At 34.1% G+C, this 18,966-nt stretch overlaps 1 long non-coding RNA gene across 1 annotated transcript in view; it reads right to left on the bottom strand.

Moving 5' to 3' along the window:
* The window catches only part of LOC141553555 (uncharacterized), a 64,521-nt gene extending 45,821 nt beyond the window's left edge, over positions 1-18,700 (bottom strand). The window contains exon 1 of the long non-coding RNA XR_012485523.1: positions 18,541-18,700. This is a non-coding gene — a long non-coding RNA (uncharacterized LOC141553555). The remainder of the gene's footprint in view (positions 1-18,540) is intronic.
* Between the last annotated feature and the right edge of the window lie 266 nt (positions 18,701-18,966).

Here is an 18,966-nt window from a genome sequence, read left to right as displayed (position 1 = left end):
ATGCATATGTCACAGTTTGAAAAACAGCTTGACTGAGATACTATCTTTCTTACTGGGAAACTTTTGTGAAGCAGAGAAGCTTAGTGAAGATTTAACAGGACAGTTGGGGTGGAGGAGGATTGGAGGACTGCCTTCTCTAAAGAGAGAAGGATTAGTTTATTGAAAGGAAGAGTGGAAGGAATATAGATTTACATTTTGTAAACTTTATAAGTTTGCCTAAGGCTTAATCTTAGTATATGAAATCTGCATAAATATATGATTGAGAAGGGGTGCATACATTAGAAGGTAGATGCTATTATTATCCTCATTCTAAAGATGATATCTACAGATAGGCAAATGAGAGGGGAGGGAAGAGCAAGAGAGAGAAATGTTTGGAAGAATGGCTGGAGAAATAATGGATTGAGATGAGAACAGATGGACAGATAGAAATAGATAAAAGAAGAGAAGAGAGAGGGGAAAAGGACAGGAAGAGAGAACAAGGGAGAAATATGGAAAGAAAGAAGGAAAAAATGAGGGAGGCACCCCTCCCAACTAAAAGAAAAAAAAAAAACAGAAATGCTTGTATTCCAGCTGTCAGAGATTTCTTACAAGGTGGCTATCTGTGCACTGGACACATTGCACATGATTACATTTGCTTTTATTGGACCAAGTTCATATCCTGTGCAAGTCACTAGCAATCTCTACAGGGTTATTACTAGGATGTAAATCAGACATTTTAACATTTGCAAAGCATTGTGATGTGGTAAGACTCAAATGTGGTTTAAGCAAGTGACACTGATGAAACTGTTTTGAAATTCCCTCATTTCCTCTTCAGTGATCTCACACTAAAATTCCCCACCACTCATTTTGAGGAGAGATACTGGCTTGCAGAGTCATACAGTTCTTCTAAGCAGCTTTTGGCCCATTCTAATGACTCTGTGACTGTATCCTAATTTTTTTTTTTTTTTTTTTACTTTGCCTTGTTCATCAAATGGGAGTTTCCCAAAGTGTAAACTAATGCCTTGGGGGAAAAAAAAGTAGACCTTTAGGAAACTGAACTTGGGCCATCAGGCCTCACTACATGACAGCAAAAGCTTTTTCCCAGAAAGTTGTTTAGGTGCTGGGAGCATCTACTTTAATGTATATAAAATAGTTGTCATTTGCCTTTTTCAACAAACATTTCCTAAAAACCTACTGTGTTCACTGTGGTAGGTGATAGGGATACATAAAAGGAGATACTTGCATGGACCTTACAATCCAGTAGAGCAAAAGTCCTATATAGATAATTTTAATTAATAAAAATATAACAAATTCCTGAGATATAAAACAAAGTGCATTATTGTATGTTGTTACCAGGGAAGCAGGAGAACAGGGATGTATTCTAGAGATAGCATTTGAAAGGGATTTAATAGATAGATAAGAATCATCATAATCATAACAATAATTATCATTTTATCACACTTTAAAATTTGCTAAGCAATTTATATATAGATATTAAGCAATTTATATATGTATATATGATCTTCACAATAATTCTGGGATATAGTTCCTATTATTCCCATTTGATTAAAAAAGGATACTGAGAATCAGAGAAAATAAGGGATTTGCCTAATGCTACATAACTAATAAGTCTGATGAAGGATTTGAACTCTGTTCATCTTAAGTCCAACACTATCTACTGCTCCATCATCATCACCACCAGGTTTATGAGGTATTCAGGGAGGGATAATACCTCTGATAGGAGGGTTTGCTGGGTCCTTTTCATGGCTACTTATTCACCTTTGGTGTTCACCTTTACCCAATTCTCATATATAACCACAACACAGCAAACCCTCTCAGAAAAGGAGCTAAACTAGGTTGAGGATAAACACCAGTCCTCAGACATATAGGTAAGTTAGGGAGATACCTATCCCTAACATGAGAAAGCTCCCCCATCCTTCTAGCAGAAAGAGAAACCACGGAGATAGCAGAAGGCTGTGCAGGGCTTAGAGTTTGGTCAGACATTGAAGATATCAAGATCATCCGCTGCCTGCTGAGCCATGGCCAATTGTTCTCATTTGAACTTCAACGATTCTGTAAGAGAGAGTGGGGCTGACAACTCTGTCTCACTTAAATTCATCTCAAGAGCAAGTCAAAGCACTACCCATGATGTCATTGATCCCCTTCAAAAATGAAGGACAAGCATCATCAATCACCCTCCCCCTCCTGCTTGTTGGAATAAAATAATTGGAGATAGGAAAGAATTAAAGGGCAACGAATTCCACTTAACCAGGCAGCTAGAGAAACCTTCAAAGATATCTTTTTAACTTTAATTGAATTCTATTGTTTGATCTAAATGCTTATTTAGGTCAGAAATTTTTCTTTAATTTTCATTATGTTCCTTCATTAACAATGGCTAACTTCTGGTGAGTATGGGCCTCTGGAACTACATGTGACCTAGACCATTTCCAATAAGCCTCTTGATAAAAAAGACATAGCTAATCAAAAGCCTCTGAGTGATCCTCAAGTGATTGCCCCTCCTCCACATCATGAGTTTGGATAAGAGTGTGATAAATATGATGAGCAGGATGAGCTGCCAATTAAATAGACTCTAAAATGAATAATTCTGTTTTCACTCTCTTATCATCTGTTGAGTGTGTAACTCTGGGATATTCATTACATTAGGGACATTAGGACATCGGTTGGAGGAAAGGAGAGAGAGATCTTTCCCCTCCCATCTCCCACCAGTAGCAATGGTGACTACCCACATGTGAAAGCAAAGATATACTAGTGTAGATAATTCTGAGATTAGACTCCAATATTCTAACTAACCCTTGTGTTTTGTTTTCTTTCCTTGACTAGAAGTAACCAAACAGTGATCTTCACATCGGTTTTTTAACCTTGCTACCAGCTTTAGTTAGCTAGGGAACTCCTGGAATTGAGCACAGTTTTCTGACTTGGTGGGCTCATTGGCATAACTTCTCAGAGGAAATGTCCACTAGCAGGACAATGAACCTAATAATTGCCCTGACTTGTCAGAAGAGATGAACTTTGAATGAATTTCTCAGACAAGACAGATCAAAGGAGAAAATAAAATGCCCATTTAGCAGTCACAATGTGTTTCATGTTTTAGCAGTTTTAAAAATTCTATTTCATTTCTCTTGTCCAAAATATATCCCTTCCACTCCTTCCTCTCCCCATTGAGAAAGAAAGAAAAGCAAAACCTATTTCAAACATGTGTAATAAAAAAAAAAAAACGTATTGCTTTATTAGTCATATTATTCTTCTCTGTGTGTGTGTGTGTTGTGTGTGTGTGCGTGTGCTGTGTAGGTGTGTTCTTGTGGAGTCCTTTCAATTATGCCTGATTTTTCATGGCAAGAATACAAAAATGGTTTGCTGTTTCCTTTTCTATATGAGCAAACTGAGGCAAAAGGGTCAACTGACTTGCTCAGATTCATACAAATTGTGTCTGAAGCTAGATTTGAACTCATGAAGTTCAGTCTTTTTGATTCCAAGCCCAAAGCTTTATACACTGTGCCATAATTGCCTGTTCTGGTCCGTACAGTCTCCTGTTTCACCTCATTTCACTTTATATTAGTTCATTCAAATCTTCATAGATTTCTCTGAAATCATTCAATTGATCATTTCTTATAGGGGAGTAATAAATCTTATTCACATGCCATGTTATTCAATGGTTCCTCAATTGATAGATACCTCCTTAATTTTCAATTCTTTGTCACCAGAAAAAGAACTGTTATGAATATTTTTGAACATTAGGGCGTTTTTTCTCTTTCTTTAATCTCTTTAGGGAATGGGTCTGAAAGTATTGCTGAGCCAAAGGATATGTACATGAAATAGCTTTTTGTGCATAGTTCCAAAATACTTTCCAGAATGGCTGGACTAATTCACAATTCCAAACAATACACACCTGTTTTCCTACAACCTCTCCAGCATTTGTCACTTTTCTTTCAACTTTTCCAATGTTGTGGGTATGAGATAATGTTTTGAAGTTGTTTTAATAGGCATTTATCTAATTATTAATGATTTAGAGCATTTTCCATAAGACTATTATTGGTTGGTTGTATTTCTTCATCTGAAAAGTGACTATTCATATCTTTTTAACAATTTATCAATTAGGTAATAGTTTTTATTCTTATAAATTTGACTTAGTTCCCTATCTATCTTATCTTTATCAACAAAACTTGTTGCAAAGATTTTCCCTCAATTTTCTGCCTCTTTTTCTAATGTTTTAGTTTTTTTAACTATCAACTTCCCTTAGTTGTATAATGTCTGATGGATAACTTTCATGTTTTAAGTATTTATTAATGTATGTTTATAAGTCTCTTTTTCAAGTATTTCTTTTATGGTGGAATAAATTAATAACTACATTGAGTACCTTCCTAAAAGGGACTTTGTTCATCCTCTTTAGGGAAACACTAGCTATGAACCAACTTAATTTAGAATTAAGAAATTCCTCCAGAATTCCAATATGATGATCTAATAAGCCAGACAACATGGAAATTGCTTCTCTTTTTTTAGAGACTAGGCTCCCCACAAATATAAATGAAGCTAGAAAAAAAAGTCATTACTCTCCCAAAGAGTAACACCAAATGGTCACAAACCCAGAAAGAGTTCAAGGAAGAAGTTAAAAGGAAATTCAAAAATCAAAAAAGAGAGATAGAGGACAATTAAGGGGAAAATAAAATTAGAAAATTTTTAAAAGAAAGTTAACCAATTGGAAATTGGTTTTAAATTTTAAAAAAGAAAATAAGTTCTTAAAAACTGGATTTGGGTAAGAGGAATCAAATTACATTAAAAGACACTAAGAAATAATAAAATAAAATAAAAATAATGAAAAATAGAAGAAAATCTGAAACATCTTATTAGGAAAAATAATCCAAACAATTTAATGAACAAATTGCAGTATTTAACATGTATTGGTCAACCTGCCATCTGGGGGGGAGGGGAAGAAGGGGAAAAATTAGAAGAAAAGATTTGACAATTCTCAATGTTGTAAAATTGCCCATGCAATATATCTGGTAAATAAAAACAATTAAATAATAATAATAAAAAAGAACAAATTATGGAGAGACATTAGATTTCCTTTTGAATCTCAATAAAAATTACTTTGAAAAATTTCCCTTGTTCTACATTTAATAGAAGGGTATATCCAAAGAAATAAATTTTTCACAGCTAACTTGTTCCAACATAACAGACAAAGACTTCAGTTAATAAAACTCTCCATTTCTCCTATTAAAAATAAAAAGTAAGAGATATGATTGCACCATTCACAACCTCATTAATCACCCAGGTTGATTTGGCTAATCTGGCTGTGTAGGCAGCTATTTCCTCCATCACTAATTAGGAATGGCATGCATGGACAGGTATATCAAAATAGACTTGTTTGGAAACTTTGGGAAAGACAAAATAATAACTTTGAAAAAGTATTTAGAAAATAACATAGAAATAATAATAATAGGAGTTAACATTTATATAGTTAGCGTCTACTATGTGCCATGCAGTGTGATAAGTGTACTACAAATATCTCATTTGATCCTCACAAGAAGAAGATAGATGCTATAATTAAGCCAATTTTATATTTGAGGACAAATATAAAACTGAAGCAAACAGAAATTAAGTGAGTTGACCAATGTCAAAAAGCTAGTAAGTATTTAAGTTAGAATTTGAGCTCAGTGCTTCCTGACTTCAGGCCCAGGGTTTTATATACTACCTCACTCCCTCAAATGCATTTTCTTTCCAATGACTTATTACAAATCCAATTTTTAAAATCAGTACATATAATCAACCTTGATTTATAAAAACATACACTTAAAATAAATACACGAGTTATCTGTTACTTTGTCTTTAAATTTTCATCGATATTCTTTATCTAATCATTCCCATTTAATTTACTCTTATATGGCCTTAATATGTGTGCTGTTCTTATGTTTCTTCTTTTCTGCCTCTGTATAATTTTATAAAATTTTAAACATTTTTCATTTTTATCATTCTTGATTGCATTATAGTATTCCATTATATCAATGTATTAGAGTTTATTTAACTATTCTACTAGTATTTAGCCTTAGATAGCTTCCAGTTTTTGGCAATTACCAGTAAACTTGCTACAAAAATCTATAAACAGCTTTTTTGGCTTTAACTACATATTTACAAATATTGAATTAAGCAGAATGTTTCTTTTTCTTATTTTTATCCTTTACTTCCAGATTACTCTATTAAAAATTCTATATATTTTAATGCCCATAGAAATGAATAATTGTCACAAATAAATTTTCAAAACAAGAGTTTGGCCCCTTTAACCTTAGAACTCTAGAATTATCTATTATATTGTTTCTTTATTTCCAAGTACACAGGTATATAAAAAAAGTTGTTTGGCAACTTTGGAAAAGACAAAAATAATTACTTTTTTAAAATTTTTAGAAAGTGCATCGATCTTTGCTTTTCCCTATTCCATAAATAACTTCATTTGGTCCCTTTCCTAGAGAATCTTTTTAATAGCTCAAATCCTTACAACAGTATTCATTTTATCGGTAGTATCCCAAGGCCCCAGAACCACTGGCAATTATCAAGGTTTATTATATAAATGCTTTGATTCTAGATGCAGCAGTCTTTTTACTATACCAGTTTCTTCCTTTTCATATTACTGTTATTTTATCTAGATGTCTTCTTTGCGTTTCTTACATTCTACTTAGCAAAATATTTTTTTGCGCAATCAAATACCCACCACCACCCTTTTAGATAGCAAGAGCCTTGAGGAGCAATTCTGTACTGTCATTTTTTAAATCTTTGTGTGCCTTGCACCATGCTTTGAATCTAATAGGTAAAATAAGAGTCTATAAAATACCCTCTTTTTCAAGTTTCCTGTCTTTAAAATTTTTCTTTATATACTTCAACCAAAGCAATATATCACAATAGATTGAATAGAAGATCAGATATGAGATTATGGCTATCTTCGAATAAGACAGACATTAAGAAAATTGCTATGCAATCTAGCTTCCATCTAATTATTTAACTGAAATTTTCTTATCCAAAGTTACCAATGATTTCTTAACTGGCAAATCTAATGAATGGTCTTTTGTCAATCCTCATTTTTCTTGACTTCCCTGCAGCATGTTACTGCTGATCCCCTTCAGCTCCTGGATACTCTCTCACCTCTAGGTTTTCATAACAATGATCTCTCCTTATTCTCTCCCTACCTATCTAAACCTTTCTTCAAAGGTCCCTTTTCTGGTTCCTCTTTCTTATCACTCATAGTAAATCTGTTAACCTCACAATGCTCTGTCTTGGATCCTACCCAACTCTAATCTCTGCTCTGAGGTATTCACAAATCACAAGCATGTTTTGGAAATCTGCAACTGGAAGTCTCATAAGTATTCTAAACTCATTGTATCCAAAACAGAACTCAAAATATCTCTCTCCCTGCAACCTCCCCTCACAAATTCCTTCTTTCTCTTATTTCCATTACATTTTTGAAGCACCACCATTACTCCATCAAGCCAGGTTTGAAACATTCTTGCTATCATCCTCAGTGTCTCACTCACCTCATATATCTTATCTCTTAGCAAATCTTATCTTTTCTACTTCAAAAGCATTTTCCTTCTCAACACCTTCTCTTCACTCACATAAACTCCATTGTAGGTTCAGCTAATCAATTCTCACCTGTACTGTTTTAGTTGCTTTCAAAATGTTCTTCATATTTACATTCTCTCCATTTCAATCTGTCCAAAATTCAGCTGCCAACGTGATTTTTTAAAGTGTACATCTATGGATATCAGCTTCACTCATTTACTCCATGAGTTCCCATTATCATCAGGATCAAGTATAAACTAGTGTAGGGCATTATGTCTGGTGACAAAAGGAAAGTTGATGCTTAAAGATCAATATTGTATAGGACTGTAAAATCTTTGAATTAAGATGAACTGAATGTGGTCAAGCAGAAGATGAATAGATTAAACAATTCATACTTTGGATGTCACTGAGCTTAAATGGACAGGAAAGGGTGAATTTAATTCAGGTGATCATTATATATACTTTTGTTCTTCAGTCATTTCAATTCTATCCAACTCTTCATGACCCAATTTGGGTTTTGGATTTTTGTGTTTGTTTTTATTTTATTTCTGTCAAAGAAACTAAAGTGGGTTGCATTCTTTCTCCAGCTCATTTTACAGATGAGGAAACTGAGGTAAACAACAGTATTAAGTGACTTGTTCAGGGTATTGTGGTTTAGATGTGTGAGGATGGATTTGAACTCAGGAAGATGAGTCTTCCACACTCTAGACTGAGCACTCTCTCCATGGTGCTGCTTAATTCCCCTATTACATATACTACTTCAGGCAAGAATCCCTTACAAGAAATGGATTAACCCTCATGGAAGGGTGAGAAAAGCAGTAGTGAGATATAATCTCAAAAATGATCAAATGATATGTGTTTGAAAAGGCAAACTGTTCAATATCATAGTAATACAAGTTTTTGCCCCAAACACTGATGTTGAAGAGGCAAAAGTTGAGCAGTTCTGTGCAGATCTACATTTGTTAGAATTAACATCCCCCAAAATATGTCACATACATCATGGGAGTTTAGAATGCTAAAACAGGAAATCAAAAAACAATTACAATAACAGGCAAATTAAGTCTTGGTGTACTAAATGAAGCAGGGCAGAGAGTAACAGAGTTTTGTCAAGATAACACTTTTGTCATATCAAACACAGTTTTTCTTTTCTTTTTTTTTTTTTTTTGTTTCTTTTTTTCCACAGTTCTTCACCAACCCAAAAGAAGACTACTCATGGACATCACCAAAAAAGTCAATATAGAAATTAGATTGATTATATACTTTTCATTCAAAGGTGAGAAAGCCTTACCCAATCAGTTGAATCAATGCCTGGAGCTGACTTTGGTTTAGATTACAATTCTAATTCTTATTATTGAAGAAAATCATACTTAAATTTAAAAAGTATAGGGAAAAACATCTAATTGTATAGGTGTGACCTGAACAATATTCCTTATAAATGTGAAGTAAAAGTGATAAATAAATCTCAGATTATATCTGATAAAAGAATGCCTGAAGCATCATGAACAGAAATTAATAATATTGTACAGGAGGAAGCAACAAAAAACATCCCAAAGGAAAAGAAGAGCAAGGAAACAAAATGACTTTCTAGTAAGCTTTTACAAATAGCTGAAAAGGAAAACAAAAGGGAAAGATATACCCAGCTGAAGGCAGAATTCCAGAAAAAAATTATTTTCTTAAATAAGCATTGCAAAGAAATAAAAGAAAACAACAGATTGGGGGAAACAAGAGATCTCTCAAGAAAATTAGAGATATCAAGGGAATGTTTTATGAAAAAAAAATGGGCGTGATAAAAAAAAAAGTTGGTAGGGATTTAAAAGAAGTAGAAGAGATTTAGAATACCCAGAAGAATTATACAAAAAAGTTCTCAACACATCTGAAGTCAGACATCCTGGAGAATAAAGTCAAATGGACCTTAGGAAACATTTCTAACAATAAGGCTAGTGGAAGTGATGGAATTCCAACTGAGTCATTTAAAATCCCAAAGTATAATACTGTAAAAGTAATGCACTCAATATGTCAGCACATTTGGAAAACTCAGTAGTAGTCACTAGATTGGAAAAAATCAGTTTACGTCCCAATCCTAAAGAAGAACAATGCCATAGAATATTAACATTACCTAATAATTGTACTCATTTCACAAGCCAGCAAAAGTTGTACGTAAAATTCCGCAAAATAGCTTCAGTAATATGTGGGCTAGATTTGCCAGAACAGGCTTATTATTGAAGAGGCAAAGGAACTAAGACCAAATTGCAAACATCTGCTGGATTATGGAGAAAGTAAAGGCTTTCAGGAAAACATCTACTTCTGTTTCATTGACTATACTAAGACTTTGTGGATCACATCAAAATGTAGCAAATCCTCAAAGAATTGGTAGTACTAGATCCTGAGTATTTATATTCTGAGGAACCTATATGTACATCAAGAAAAACAGAACTGAAAATGGAATAAATTGATTTAATATTGGAAATAGAGTGTGATTATGCTATATATTGATACCTTATTTATTTAACTTATTTGCAGAGAACATCATGCAAAATGCCAGACTGGATGAATCAAAAGTTGGAATTACAGTTGGCAGAACAAATATTAGCTATTCTGATAGCAGAAAGTAAAGAAGAATTAAGAAATCTCTTGATAAGGATGAAAGAGGAGCGTGTAGTAGAGGACTCAAAGTTTAAAATCAAAAGCATTAAGATCTTGACTACTGGACCTATCACGTCCTGGCAAATAAATGGAGAAGAAATGGAAGCAGAGTCAGATTTTATATCCCTGGGTTCAAAGATCATTGCAGTTGGCAACAGCGGTCATGAAATTAAAAGATACTTGATCTTTGAAAGGAAAACTATGGCAAATCTGGAAAGCAAACTAAAAGGCACAGACATTACCTTGTCTTAAAAGATTCTTAATATTTTTAATCACAATTTTGGTAGTCTAAACCATTTTTAAAATATTATACAATCACAGATTTAGAGATTGAAGAAATCTTAGAAATCATTAGTCCAATCATTTCATTTTTTTATTATATAGCTTTTAATTTACAAGATATATGCATGGGTAATTTTCAACATTGACATTTGGAAAACCTTTTGTTCCAGCCTTCCCCCTACTTCCCCCCCAGATGACAGGTTGACCAATGCATGTTAAATATGTTAAAGTGTAAGTCAAATACATGTGTATACATGTCCAAACAGTTATTTTGCTGCACAAAAAGAATCGGACTTTGAAATAGTGTACAATTAGCCTGTGAAGGAAATCAAAAATGCAGGCGGACAAGATAGAGGGATTAGGAATTCTATGTAGTGGTACATAGTCATCTCCCAGAGTTTGTTAGTTGGGTGTAGCTAGTTCAATTCATTACTGTTCTATTAGAACTGATTTGGTTCATCTCATTGTGAAGAGGGCCACGTCCATCAGAATTGATCATAATATAGTCTTGTTGAAGTATATAATGATTCTGTTCTTTTCACTCAGCATCAGTTCATGTAAGTCTCTCCAGGTCTTTCTGAAATCATCCTGTTTGTCATTTCTTACAGAACAATAATATTCCATAATATTCATATACCACAGTTTATTCACCCATTCTCCAATTAATGGGCATCCACTCAGTTTCCAGTTTCTGGCCACTACAAAGAGGGCTGCCAAAAACATTCTTGCACAAACAGGTCCCTTTATCTTCTTTAAAATTTCTACAAAGATTCTTATAATAAAAGCTATGTTTTTATTGATCCTTTTCCAATTGTAGTGTTTCAGAAGACTTTTAAATTCCCTTAAACATTAAGGAGAGATCAAATCAATCAATGCTGAAAAACATTAATTCAGACTATTTATTGGAAAGTCAAAAACTGAATTGTGAATGCATTCAACCATTATGGAGAGCAATCTGGAATTATGCTCAAAAAGTTATCAAACTGTGCATGCCCTTTGATCCAGCAGTGCTACTACTGGGCTTATATCCCAGAGAGATCTTAAAGAAGGGAAAGGGACCTGTATGTGCCAAAATGTTTGTGGCAGCTCTTTTTGTAGTGGCCAGAAACTGGAAAATGAATGGATGCCCATCAATTGGAGAATGGTTGGGTAAATTATGGTATATGAATGTTATGGAATATTATTGTTCTGTAAGAAATGACCAGCAGGATGAATACAGAGAGGCCTGGAGAGACTTACATAAACTGATGCTGAGTGAAATGAGCAGGACCAGGAGATCATTATATACTTCAACAACAATACTATATGATGATCAATTCTAATGGACATGGCCATTTTCAACAATGAGATGAACCAAATCAGTTCCAATTGTTTAATAATGAAGAGAACCAGCTACACCCAGCTAAAGAACTCTGGGAAATGAGTGTGGACCACAACATAGCATTTCCAATCCCTCTGTTTTTGTCCGCCTGCATTTTTGTTTTCCTTCTCAGGTTATTTTTACCTTATTTCTAAATCCGATTTTTCTTGTGTAGCAAGATAACTGTATAAATATGTATACATATATTGCATTTAACATATACTTTAACATATTTAAGGCGTATTGGTCTACCTGCCATTTGGGGGAGGGAGTCAGGGAAAGGAGGGGAAAAGTTGGAACAGAAGGTTTTGCAAGGGACAATGCTAAAAAATTACCCATTCACATATCTTGTAAATAAAAAGCTATAATAAAAAAGATAGATTTAAAAATTGTTAGAAATGATCTCAAAATAATTTTGCAAAATATAATTTATTAAATGCTTATTTTGTGGTCTAAGGAGTTCTCACAGGGTATTAGTATTTGAATAAACCTTTATAAAGTGCCTAACTCATCTTTCTAACTGAATCATTAAATTCTGGCATGGAAGCCATTTAATCTTCCTAGAAAGGCAGTGACCTTTTAGATCATCTCTGTCATAGAATACAGGAATTTATTTGTATCCCTAGGCACAAAGATGGGATGAGTGGGTGGGGCAGTCTATAAATGTTCTCTGATATGGATTGATTGTTTGTGGCAACTAATCATTAAAACAAAAATGTATTCAATTATACATCACCTAAAATTAAGTTTTATGAAATTTTGAGGGTTCCCCCTCAAAACAATTTTAAGTTACCACAGACCAAAGTTATTCTCCAATGGCAGAGATACTGGCAAAGTCATTGGCAGCAATCTGTGATTGCTTATTTAGTCACAGATGAACCAACATGCTGCCAGCATTTCTCTGAGCCATGATTGGGAAAGACACACAAAAAAATCGAGGAATATCCAAAGTGGATACCAGCATACTGTTATATAATTGGCCATAATAGGACAACCTATCTCAGGTACTTTTCAGCTGCTATTGTGCCTTCTTGGATCCCAGATAATGGCCTCTCTGAAGACACTTCTTGGAAACATAATAATAATGTGAGTATCTCCGCCTTTGCAACTAGGGATGAAAAGCACCAAAATACATTAGCCTAATAATCTTCAGTTTTATAGCATCATTAAGTATGTAAAAGAAGCAAAACTCATTGGATTGCTTGAGAAAGATGGCATAGAAGTTCTTGAGCTAGAACTTGCCAATGACTTGCACAGAGAGAAAGAGAGCATTCTAACCATTATATGAAGGTTGTGAGCAAAGCAAGTACGAAAAAAGTCATGTTCAGTACAAACAAATTGTATTGTATGGGATTCATATATGTATACTCAAATACCCAAAGGTAGCCAAATTTCATTGCTTTAAGTGATTTCTTTAGTGACATATATTTGTTTGGTCTATAGGATGCTCTCATAAATTTGCACAAGAAGACCAGCCAATGTCTTAAGAGTCTTCCTTTTTTCTCCTTACATTATAAAAATGTTATTGGAGAATTGGGACTGTCTATCGATTAATCCTCTCTCACCATATGAACAAGCCAATCTTTGCTCCCGCATTTCCTTGCACCTTTGTCTGAACAATCCATTCATTGTAATGTGCTACTGCTTTTAATGCTATCACGTCTCAAAAGCCTATTGAATAATCCTCAATTTTAGTTCTAGAGGAAGAGATGACCAATAGTAATGTCAATGTAGTAGTCCCAGTTAAAGCTTCCAGTAGCAGATGGAAGCATCTAGCACTTCAGGTAAGAAAAAGTAAAGATAGGAGAAAATGATTTAAGATTAACTTCTTGTCTAAAATAAAAAGATATTAATATGGAATCTGTTGCTCTGTAGATTATTCTTTATGTTATATTTATCAATCTTGTCTAGGTTTCATTAGAAATTTCAGATCAATTGTCCCAGAATTGACAAGTAAACCTAGAAATTATACGTGAACAGAAAGGTCTTGTGGTAGAATAAGAGATCAGCTGAGAGAATAAGAAAAGGTTTAGGTTTCTATTTCATTCTGCAAGTGGAAAAGGTAAAGTCTAAAAAAAATTTTTTTCAGTCTTTTTTCTCAACTAGGATTCTTATTTGTCTAACTGTCTACTTATAAAGCCTGATTATGTAAGATAATTTTCCCAACATTACTTTTTTCTTTCCCATCCAGTGTGTTCTTCTTTTCTTTTTTCCATTTTTTTTCTTAATATCATCAAGACATTACAGAACCACTCCCCAGGCATTGTTTAATTTGATTCCCATCATGATATTACTGTTCAAAAGTGACAGTATCACTTCTCCATATTTGAATCTCAATAGTTTTTTTTTCTTATTTAGTCATTTACCATTATTCATTCTTAGTTATGTTTTTATGTTTCTCTTCATTTCTGTGTTTGAACATCAAAGTTACTCTGCAGTCCTTGTCTTTTCATCAAGAATTCTTGGAAATCTTCTATTTCCTAAAGGATCATTTCCCCTTATAGAATTATACTCAATTTTGCTGTGCAAACTCTTCTTGGCTGCAAGCCCATATCTTTTGCTTTCCGGAATATCCTCCAAGTTTTCTACCCCATTATAGTGGTGACTGCTAAACTGTGTGTGATCCTGATTGTGAATATTTAATATTTAAATTCTATCTTTCTGGCTCATCACAATAGTTTTTTTCTTTGACTGGAAACTTTGGATTTTGATTATGATGTGGCTGGAAATTTTCATTTTGAGATTTCTTTCAGGAAGACTGATATATTCTTTCTATTTCCATTTTGTTCTTTGGTTCTAAGGTATCAGAGCAGATTTTTTTAAGAGTTCACAAAATATGATGTCTAGGCCCTTTTGGGGATGGGGGTCAGAGTATTCAAATAGTTCTATAATTCCTAATTTTTTCTCCCCAATCTGTTTTCTAAGTTAGTTGATATTGCTGAGTTCTTATATTTTCTTCTATTTTGCTCATCCTTTTGACTTTGAATGACTGCATCATAGAGTCATTGGCTTCTATTTGGTCCATTCTAATTTTCAGAGAGTTTGTTGTTTGAGCAATGTTTTTTATTTCTCTTGTGCCAAGCTAATAATTCACTTTCTAATTCCTTTTCCCCCATAAGTCTCATTTCTTTTCCATTTTCCCCACAAATATACTCATTCCATTTATAAAAACATTTTTAAACTCTTGCTTTATCTCTTTCAGGAAGGTAGTTGACTTTATGCTCAAACAATGTTATTCTCTAAATGCTTGGCCATGTTTTAGCATCTTTCTCCTCTTTGTTTACTTCTTGAACATACCTTATTCATTATGATGGGATTCTTTTTTTTTTGTTTGTTTGTTTGTTGTTTGCCCATCTTTCCAAGAATTTGATGTTCTCAATTCTATGGCATTCTAGAGGAATTGTAAGGATTGGTTTTGTCACTAGTTTCTGAAGCATTGAGTTCTGTGTTATTCTTGGATCTCACAAACAAGATGGGGACCTTTATGAATTTAGTGCTCCCAAAGTGGTCTAATTTAGGGGAAAATCTGATTACTCCCCACCCTACCCTTGTCTGAGCACTATATAACTATAGGTTAGGATGTGAGCAAGAATGGACTGTTTTCAACCAACTGGAAAGCTCTGTTGGCTCAAAGTGACAGGCTTCTCTTTGTTCTGGAATTCTCATCTTGGTTATTCCTATGCAAACTGGTCTAGCTTAATGGAGATCTTGTTTTACATCTAAGATCTGAGCCATACTACTGCTGCGGCTATTGGTTTCTTCTTTCTTTTTTTTATATATATTTTTATTTCATTAAAGATTTCCCAATTACATGTTTAAAAGATTTAACATTGATTTTTGCAAATTTTGAATTTCAAATTTTCTTTTGCCCTCCTGTCCCTCCCCCAGTCAATGAGAATTCAAGCAATATAATATCAATTATACATATGAAGTCATACAAAACATATTTCCCATTAGCCACATTGCAAACACACACACACACACACACACACACACACACACACACACACACACACACACAAACCCAAGAAAAAATGTAAAAGTAAGCTTCAGAGCTCATCAGTTTCCTGTGGAAGTAGATAGCATTTGTCATTGTGATTCCTTTGGAACTGAATCAGATTGTTGTCTTGATCAGAGTAATTAAGTCTTTCACAATTGTTCATACTGACAATGTTGCTGTCACTATGTACAATGCTCCTCTGATTCTGCATATTTTACTTTGCATCAGTTCATATAAGTCTTCCCCGGAAATCCTTTTGCTCTTTATTTCTTGTAATCCAATAGTATTACATCATAATCATATGCCATAAATTGTTCAACCATTGATCAACTGATGTATATCTCCTTGATTTTCAGTTCTTTGGCAGCACAAAAAAAAAGAGCTGCCATAAATATTTTTGTACAAATAGGCCCTTTTCCCTTGTCTTTGTTCTCCTACAGATAGAGTCAATAGTAGTATTGTTAGGTCAAAGAGTATTCAATTTTATAGCCTTTTAGATTTATGAACATCCTCCTTTCTCCAAACACAGCCCAGGCACTCCTTCACTGGGAAAAATACTGACTTGCACAGTCCCCTTTTCACATCCTCAGCCCAGAACTGGATAATGGATGACAAAGCTACCAGATAACAATTATCCCCTTCACAGCACCCCAGGGTGGATGTGAGGGTGCCCTAAGAGGGGTTTAAGACCTCTTCTTGCCTAGATATACAGTCCTTCCTGAATTCAGTATGCTCCTGTCCCTCCACATCTCCAATATCTGCCTGTCTGTGCTAAACTGGACAAAGGACTCAAAATGACTTTTTTCTGGATTTATCTTATCAGAAATCAGTCTGGTATACTTTCCAACTCTGTTAGGAGAAGTTTGTGAGGAGGAGTCTCACTACATTATTTCCTAGTACTCTGTGATTTTAGTTCCATTCTCCTCTTCCATCTTTTTTATTTCATATATCTTACATATACTAAAGGGAATATTTTAAGAAATATTAGAACTGAATCAAATATCCTCCAAGATATGTTTTATGACTTTTTACTTGCAGGTCATTGTTGCTAAAATCAACCACACATAGTGTAGCTCTCCATTGCCCATTCACGGAACATGAAGTACTTATTTTGTAAATAGCAAGAGTAGGCAGCCTATGCAAAGTATATATCTATTCTAAAGAACATATATTGGAATATTCAATAGGGCACAAATATAAATATGTTGTAGGATACATAGGATAATCTTGTCTTTCATCTATACCTATTATTTCATTAATGAATATTACTTAGCACAATTTTTGATCCATTGTAAGAACTTAGTAAATGTGTTGCTGCTGCTGCTGCTGCTGCTGCTGCTGCCGCTGCTATTGTTATTGTTGATAGTGGTGATAGTGGTGGCAGAAACTCCCTTTACCAATTTATGGGAGAGCCTATTCTGCAAGTCATAGTTTTTAAGAATTGCTTATTAAAAATGAGAAATTAAATAACTTCCTAATATCACACAGCCTATATCTGTCTTCTTGACAACAAACTTACTTCTCCATTACCTCTTAGAGGAAGAAAAATAAGCAGACGCCAACCCAAATTGAGGTCCTATCCAGTTTATTTTCTACCTACAGACCACTCAGCTACCTTCAGTCTCAATCAAATATTATTCCATTGGGGCAGAGGGAAAGTAAATAGCAATGAAATAAAATAATTGAATAATTTTCTGTCCCCATAAACAAAGAGGTTCAGCCTCTCACAGATTTCCAAAATAGTAGAGAATGTAGAACTCTCTGTAAAATTCACACAACGAGATGAGGAAAGATCAACTCCAAATTGACTCTCAAAAACAAACAAAAAAACCCAAACATACAAAGTTTGATAATTTTTAACATTTTCTTCATTACTTTATTAAGCCTAGATAATCAACAAAAAATAAATCAAGCCCTAATTTGTCACAGTTGCCAATTTCCAAGGTGTAAATGTTCACCTTTAAAACTGAACAAATGGCTCTCAAAAGTTGGCTGGAGCTGACTCTAGCACGCCCTTGGGATTTACCTCATAGCTATAACACTAGTGGAGCTAACCTCTCAATATTTTGTAGTGCCTCATTTTCACTTTACTTTGTCTCTCCATCTGCTATACTCTACCTCTGATGCTACAATTCACTGCTTCTTTTCTGAGATATTAAATACAACTTCTTTCTAGGGGTTGGGGGTAGGGAGTAAGGAAAGGGAATTATTGTTGCTCTTTTGTGAGGCTTCCCAAAGTTTTCATAGCCGAATGTCTAATTAACATATTTGCAGTCCTGTTATTAGAATGATTTACTATTCCTAGCTGATAGGAAAAAGGGTCACTCAGGACTTTTCTGCTCAACTCACATCCATTCAGTACAAAATACCTCAGTCTCCATTCTAAGTTTGTTTAAGATGAGCAAATTCCTTTCTATTCTCGTAAATCCCTTAGCTCTTAATTTTAAACTATCTCCCATCAGCTAATATCCAAATTAGATAAATTACTTTGAAGATTCTGCAAGCCTCAAGGAGTCACTTAACAGTAGAAATGGAATGAACTCTAGACTTTTGCCCTGCTTTCCTGATGCTATGAAAAATGTTCTTGTTTCTCTTCTTACAAATAAAATAATTCAGAAACATAATTAGGAAACACAAAGACTATTTTAAAAACAGACTTGAAAGTGGAAAGCTCAATTCAGATAAGTTACTGAAAGATCTTGCTGCTTACCTGAAGCTTATCTGACATTCCAATTGCTTGAAATCACTTTTTCCTCCATTTTTCTTTTTATGCTTCCCAGCTGAGCTAGGGGCATCTTGAAATATCACATGAGCTGAAATTTCCTTGGAAGAGAAGCAATTGAGAATACATCACAGACTCAGGTGAAAATCCAGAACAGAACACTGCAGATTTGACGACAGACTTTCAGATTCATTAAAAACCTACTTGGACTGTGGAAATCGAATGACTAGCCTAGCAGATAGGTTTGAAAGATACTTTCAGCCCATGCTATTTTCACCAGCATCTCCTTCCTTTTGAATGCCATGGAAATAAAGCATTTGATGACAGTGACCAGCAGCATCATGAAAGATATTAAAATGTTTACTTCCTTATAGTATTCATTCTTTGGATCTGGCATAATTTTTTCCAGAATCT

The sequence above is a fragment of the Sminthopsis crassicaudata genome, chromosome 1, assembly GCF_048593235.1.
Source record: "Sminthopsis crassicaudata isolate SCR6 chromosome 1, ASM4859323v1, whole genome shotgun sequence".
Classification (NCBI taxonomy): Eukaryota; Metazoa; Chordata; class Mammalia; order Dasyuromorphia; family Dasyuridae; genus Sminthopsis; species Sminthopsis crassicaudata.
The sequence above is the reverse complement of the archived record's forward strand: the minus strand, read 5'-3'. Positions and strand labels throughout refer to the sequence as shown.